Source organism: Odocoileus virginianus, chromosome 19 (genome assembly GCF_023699985.2).
Source record: "Odocoileus virginianus isolate 20LAN1187 ecotype Illinois chromosome 19, Ovbor_1.2, whole genome shotgun sequence".
Classification (NCBI taxonomy): Eukaryota; Metazoa; Chordata; class Mammalia; order Artiodactyla; family Cervidae; genus Odocoileus; species Odocoileus virginianus.
The window spans coordinates 49458884-49465315 of record NC_069692.1 but is presented as its reverse complement, the minus strand read 5'-3'; the positions used below and the strand labels follow the sequence as shown (position 1 = coordinate 49465315).

The window sequence follows — 6432 nt, the reverse complement described above, 5'->3', positions numbered from 1 at the left end:
ATTGTGAAGTTTGTTGTTCTAATTCTGTGAAAATTGCCATTGGTGATTTTATAGGGATCACATTGAATCTGTAGATTGCATTTGGTAGTATAGTCATTTTCACTATATTGATTTTTCCTACCTTTATAAGCCCCTTCATATTTGTTGTAAAGCTGGTTTGGTGGTACTGAATTCTCTTAACTTTTGCTTGTCTGTAAAACTTTTGATCTCTCCATCGGTTTTGAATGAGATCCTTGCCATGTAGAGTATCTTGGATGTAGATTTTTCCCTTTTTCCACTTCAAATATATCCTGGCATTCCTTTCTGGCCTGCAGAATTTCTGCTGAGAGATTAGCTATTAAATGTATGGAGTTTCCCTTGTATGTTACTTGTCTATTTTCCCTTGCTGCTTTTAATATTTTTTCTCTGTGTTTAATCTTTGTTAGTTTGATTAGTCTGTGTCTTGGTGTGTTTCTCCTTGGGTTTATCCTGTATGGAACTCTTTGTGCCTCTTGGACTTGATTGACCATTTCTTTTTCCATATTGGGGAAATTATGAACTATAACCTCTTCAAAATTTTTCTCATACCCTTTCTTTCTTCTTCTTCTGAGACCCCTATAATTCATATATTGGTGCATTTGGTATTGCTCCAGATGTCTCTGAGGCTATCCTCCATTCTTTTTTTTTTTTTTTTACTTTATTAATCTCTTCAGCAGTTATTTCCACCATTTTATCTTCCAGCTCACTGATTCATTTTTCTACCTCAGGTATTCTGCTATTGATTCCTTCTAGAGTATTTTTAATTTCAGTAATTGTGTTGTTTATCTCTGTATGTTTATTCTTTAGTTCTTCTAGGTCTGTGTTAATTGATTCTTGCATTTTCTCCATTCTGTTTTCAAAGTTTTTGGTCCTCTTTACTATCATTTTTCTCAATTCTTTTTCATGTAGTTTGCCTATTTTCTCTTAATTTATTCTTACTTCTGTGTTTCTAGTTTGTTCCTTCATTTTTGCAGTATTCCTCTTCTTTTCATTATTATTTTTGAACTTATTATGTTTGAGATCTCCTTTTCCCAGGCTTCAAGGTTGTATTCTTTCTTCTTTTTGGTTTCTGCCCTCCTAAGTTTGGTGCAGTGGTTTGTGTTAGCTTTGTATAGGGTGAGATTTGTGCTGAGCTTTTTGTTTGTTTGTTTTTCCCCTGATTGGCAAGGCTGAGTGAGTTGGCAATCCTGTCTGCTGATGATTGGGTTTGTGTTTTTGTTTTGTTTGTTGTTTGGATAAGGCTTCCTGCACAGGGTGCTACTGGTGGTTGGGTGATGCCGGGTCTTGTATTCAAGTGGTTTCCTTTGTGTGAGTTCTCACTATTTGATACTAGAGGTTAAACTGTGTGCCTGGAATGCGGGAGACCCCCCGGTTTGATCCCTGAGTTGGGAAGATCCCCTGGAGAAGGAAATGGCAATCCACTCCAGTACTCTTGCTTGGAGAATCCCATGGAGAGGAGAGCCTGGTAGGCTACAGTCCATGGGGTTGCAAAGAGTCAGACACCACTGAGCCACTTTACTTTCTTTCACTTTCACAGGGTTAGTTCTCTGGTAGTCTAGGGTCATGGAGTCACTGCTCCCACTCCAAAGACTCAGGGTTTGATCTCGAGTTTTGTGTGGTTCTATATATTCTTTTCTGTTGGTCAGGTACTTCTCTCTGCTCTCGACTGGTGCTCTGTCTGGACTTCTGTGTCAGAAGGTGTATTCCTGATGTATCCATGGAGAGAGGTACACTCCACATCCACCTACTCCTCTGCCGTCTTGTTCTCCAGGCTAGGATTTAAAGAATGAAAAAGAATTTTTCAAACAGCTTACAAGAAGAGTGAGCAAACATTCCATCAAGGGGACAGAAGGCATAAAGGCAAGAGCATGAGGTACCCTGTTCTGGTTGCTTAAGCAATAGGGATGGGAGTGAGAGGAATTAGCCTGTTTAGAGACTAGGTCTTGAGTGGATATATGTTTCCTACTGGGAAGCTTGGGCTTCATCCTGTTCCTGGTGAGAACAGTGAAATATTATAAGCAGAAGAGAAGTCGAATAAATCTTGAATATTAAAAAGTTCCCTTTAGGAAAACCTGAATGCTCGGGTTGGAGGGAGAAAACTTGAAGCAGGGATTTATTTCAGTAAAGATGCTCTTGCTACAGTCAAAGCAAGAGATGATGAAAGCTAACTAAGGCTGTCGGCTTGAAAGGAGGAGTTAAATTTATGAGTAAAGACTCATTTTCAAATATGATATCTAAGTGTAGAGGGTGTAGAGTGAGAAGGAAAGGGGAAGATTTATTGCAAGACATTGGTTTATGCAACTGTGAGAGCTGGCCAGGCAAATCTGAAATGCCATGGAGCAGGCCTTCAGAAGGCAGACTGGAAACTCTCAGGCAGGAACTGACATTGACAATCTACAGGGAGAATTTCTTCTTTCTCAGGGAAACCTCAATTCTGCTCTTAGTGTTACCCAAAAACTGGCTTCACATCTTGTTGGGTTCTGAGCTAACAGACACAATCAAGCCAATGATTGGGAGAAGGAAAGGTTTCTTACTTGCACCAAGTAGGGAGAACACTGAGGATATTTCCCAAAGCAGTGTCTCCCTGAACTGCAAAATTGGGGGTGTTTTAAGTGAAGGGTACATGCGTATTCATAAAGGAGCTTGAGCAGAAAGAGAATTCAGCATAGGATTGTGGCAAAGATTGACAGAGTCCAAGTTTGACTTGACTGAAGTCAGGAGGGCCAATATCATCCCCCCATCCTCCCATCCTCCACCTGGATGGGAGTCTTAGTTCCTGCAGAAGTCAAAGATACATTATTATGTACTATATTCCTTGAGGAGGAACTAGGACTCTGCTTTATGACTGTACTCTTGTTTGGCTTCCTTTTCTCTGTTCCTGTATTCCTTTGTTATTTCTGTATTCCTTAAGATCATTAAACAATTGAGATCTGTTCAAAGGCAAGCACTGTAGCCAGGCTTAGATCACAAAATGGTTTAGGCCAAAATGACTTCTGTTTGCCAAGAAAATCATTCCTGATTCTCCTTCTTCAGGGATCCCCTAATTTATCTGCTTACATTAGGACCTTTCAGCTGACTGGGTCAGACCTATCCAGATTATAGAAAATAATCTCCTCTACTTAGTCAACTGATTGTAGATATTAATCACAAATACAAAATGCCTCCACAGCAACATCTAGTTAGTATTTGATTGAATAATTAAGGACTCTAGCCTAGATAAGTTGACTCATAAAACTGACCATTGTATATCCTTTTTTTTTTTTTTTTTTGTAGAATTCTGACTTAACAGATGTGGAGTGTGGCTGTGACACTAATTGAGATGCAGAACACATGAGGAGAAGCCCACTGGAAATAACAATGATAGGAAAATTGACAGTGTTTCATAGATTCTAAGATGCACTTTTTCTCTTTACATTTAATGTTTCTGAAATTAGGATATGTTTCATAATGGATGAACTTTTACCATTATAATTGACTTTTTTGTTATAATTTATAGTTTGATGGTGTGTTTTACAGTTGATAGCTTATGGTTGACAGCTCATCTTAGCAAGTGAGCTATATACTTTTTTAATTGGTTATTACAATAAATCAAAAGAATTTTAAGGTTTGACAGAAAACAGCAAAATTCTGTAAAGCAATTATCCTTCAATAAAAAGTATATTAATTAAAAAAAAGAATATCTCAAGGTTGTAAAGATCTTTACTAGACCCACTCCCGCAATTTACATTTTAAGATATCAGGATTAGAACTATCAATAAAAAGATCTCACCAGGCCCACTCCCATAAAATACATATTAAGATAATGGGATTAGTCAGAAGGGTTTCCAGAAGGAGAAACTGTGCTCAAGCGGGATACATTATTGTTCTATAATCCTTAGTACAGAGTTTAAACTGAGTTGTGTTGTGTAATCATCAGCTCCAGTCTTAAAGAAAAAACCTTTTACGTGACTAAAACTAAGGAGTATAGAAAAAGTCCTTTCCTCCTCCTTGAGAATTGCAGACCCCTATCTCCTCCTTGAGAGCCCCAGACCCCTTTCTCCTCCTCAGGGACCTCAGGCTTCCCATCAACCTGCCTAAGAATAGACTCTCTCTCAGTCAATGACACCTTAGATTAAAGGAAACACCACAGTGGTTTGGTTTGGTTTCTTTCATTTGAGATGCCTGAGGCACATGGATAGTGCTAGTTCATAGAACATAAGGGTTGAAAACTTACTGAAACTCAGCTAGGAGGCTTGCCATGGAGATAGAGTTTTTATTTATTTATTTTTTAATTTATTTATTTTTAATTAGTTGGAGGCTAATTACTTTACAATATTGTAGTGGCTTGTTATACATTGACATGAATCAGCCATGGATATACATGTATTCTGTAGGAAGAACAAAATGGAATGTAGAAAGAGCAAACAATAACGCCATGATAGGAGGCAGAGGCGGGAAGGGAAAGACCCTCCTCTGGCAACTAGGACGATTATCAGGCCACCCAGATACAGCCAATCAGAACCTGTTTTCGGAAAAGTCCCGCGCGCGCGAACATGTAACCAATCCGCTTCGCTAATTGACCCCTGCTTATGTTTGAAATTGGATGGCCTATAAATATGGGTAGAAAAACCGGGCTCGGGGCTCTCAGCCTGTGCGCCACTGCGTTGGACACAGCGGGGGCCCTAGCTCGAGCTAGCAATAAACTTCCTTCTTGCGTTTTGCATTGTCTCTTGGTAGCTTTCTCTCTTCCCGCTCGGGGATTCGGACATCGGGCATAACATATTCCCCATCCCGATCCCCCCTCCCACCTCCCTCTCCACCCGATCCCTCTGGGTCTTCTCAGTGCACCAGCCCTGAGCACTTGTCTCATGCATCCAACCTGGGCTGGTGATCTGTTTCACCCTAGATAATATACATGTTTCGATGCTGTTCTCTTGAAACATCCCACGCTCGCCTTCTCCCACAGAGTCCTAAAGTCTGTTATATACATCTGAGTCTCTTTTTCTGTTTTGCATATAGGGTTATCGTTACCATCTTTCTAAATTCCATATATATGTGTTAGTATACTGTAATGGTCTTTATCTTTCTGGCTTACTTCACTCTGTATAAAGGGCTCCAGTTTCATCCATCTCATTAGAACTGATTCAAATGAATTCTTTTTAATGGCGGAGTAATATTCAATGGTGTATATGTACCACAGCTTCCTTATCCATTCGTCTGCTGATGGGCATCTAGGTTGCTTCCATGTCCTGGCTATTATAAACAGTGCTGTGATGAACATTGGGGTGCATGTGTCTCTTTCAGATCTGGTTTCCTCGGTGTGTATGCCCAGAAGTGGGACTGCTGGGTCATATGGCAGTTCTATTTCCAGTTTTTTAAGAAATCTCCACACTGTTTTCCATAGCAGCTGTACTAGTTTGCATACCCACCAACAGTGTAAGAGGGTTCCCTTTTCTCCACACCCTCTCCAGCATTTATTGCTTGTAGACTTTTGGATAGCAGCCATCCTGACTGGCGTGTAATGGTACCTCATTGTGGTTTTGATTTGCATTTCTCTGATAATGAGTGTTGTTGAGTATCTTTTCATGTTTTTTTTTTGCCATCTGTATGTCTTCCTTGGAGAAATGTCTGTTTAGTTCTTTGGCCCATTTTTTGATTGGGTCATTTATTTTTCTGGAGTTGAGCTGGAGGAGTTGCTTGTATATTTTTGAGATTAATCCTTTGTTTGTTGCTTCGTTTGCTATTATTTTCTCCCAATCTGAGGGCTGTCTTTTCACCTTGCTTATAGTTTCCTTTGTTGTGCAAAAGCTTTTAAGTTTCATTAGGTCCCATTTGTTTATTTTTGCTTTTGTTTCTAATATTCTGGGATGTGGGTTATAGAGGATCCTGCTGTGATTTATGTCAGAGAGTGTTTTGCCTATGTTCTCCTCTAGGAGTTTTATAGTTTCTGGTCTTACATTTAGATCTTTAATCCATTTTGAGTTTATTTTTGTGTATGGTGTTAGAAAGTGTTCTAGTTTCATTCTTTTAAAAAATATGGAACGCTTCACGAATTTGCATGTCATCCTTGCACAGGGGCCATGCTAATCTTCTCTGTATCGTTCCAATTTTAGTATATGTGCTGCCGAAGCGAGCACAGAGATAGAGTTTTGAAAGTCACCTATACTCAACTGACAGAGAAGGCAATGGCAACCCACTCCAGTACTCTTGCCTGGAAAATCCCATGGGCAAAGGAGCCTGGTGGGCTGCAGTCCATGGGGTCGCGCAGAGTCGGACACAACTGAGCGACTTCACTTTCACTTTTCACTTTCATGCATTGGAGAAGGAAATGGCAACCCACTCCAGTATTCTTGCCTGGAGAATCCCAGGGATGGCGGAGCCTGGTGGGCTACCATCTAAGGGGTCACAGAGAGTTGGACACGACTGAAGTGACTT

General features: G+C 40.0%; 1 non-coding gene across 1 annotated transcript; it reads right to left on the bottom strand.

Annotated features, from left to right (window-relative positions):
- Positions 1-6027: 6027 nt before the first annotated feature.
- On the bottom strand, positions 6028-6134 carry LOC139029735 (U6 spliceosomal RNA). The gene has a single exon (XR_011481940.1). It is a non-coding gene; the product is annotated as a U6 spliceosomal RNA (small nuclear RNA).
- Positions 6135-6432: the final 298 nt, after the last annotated feature.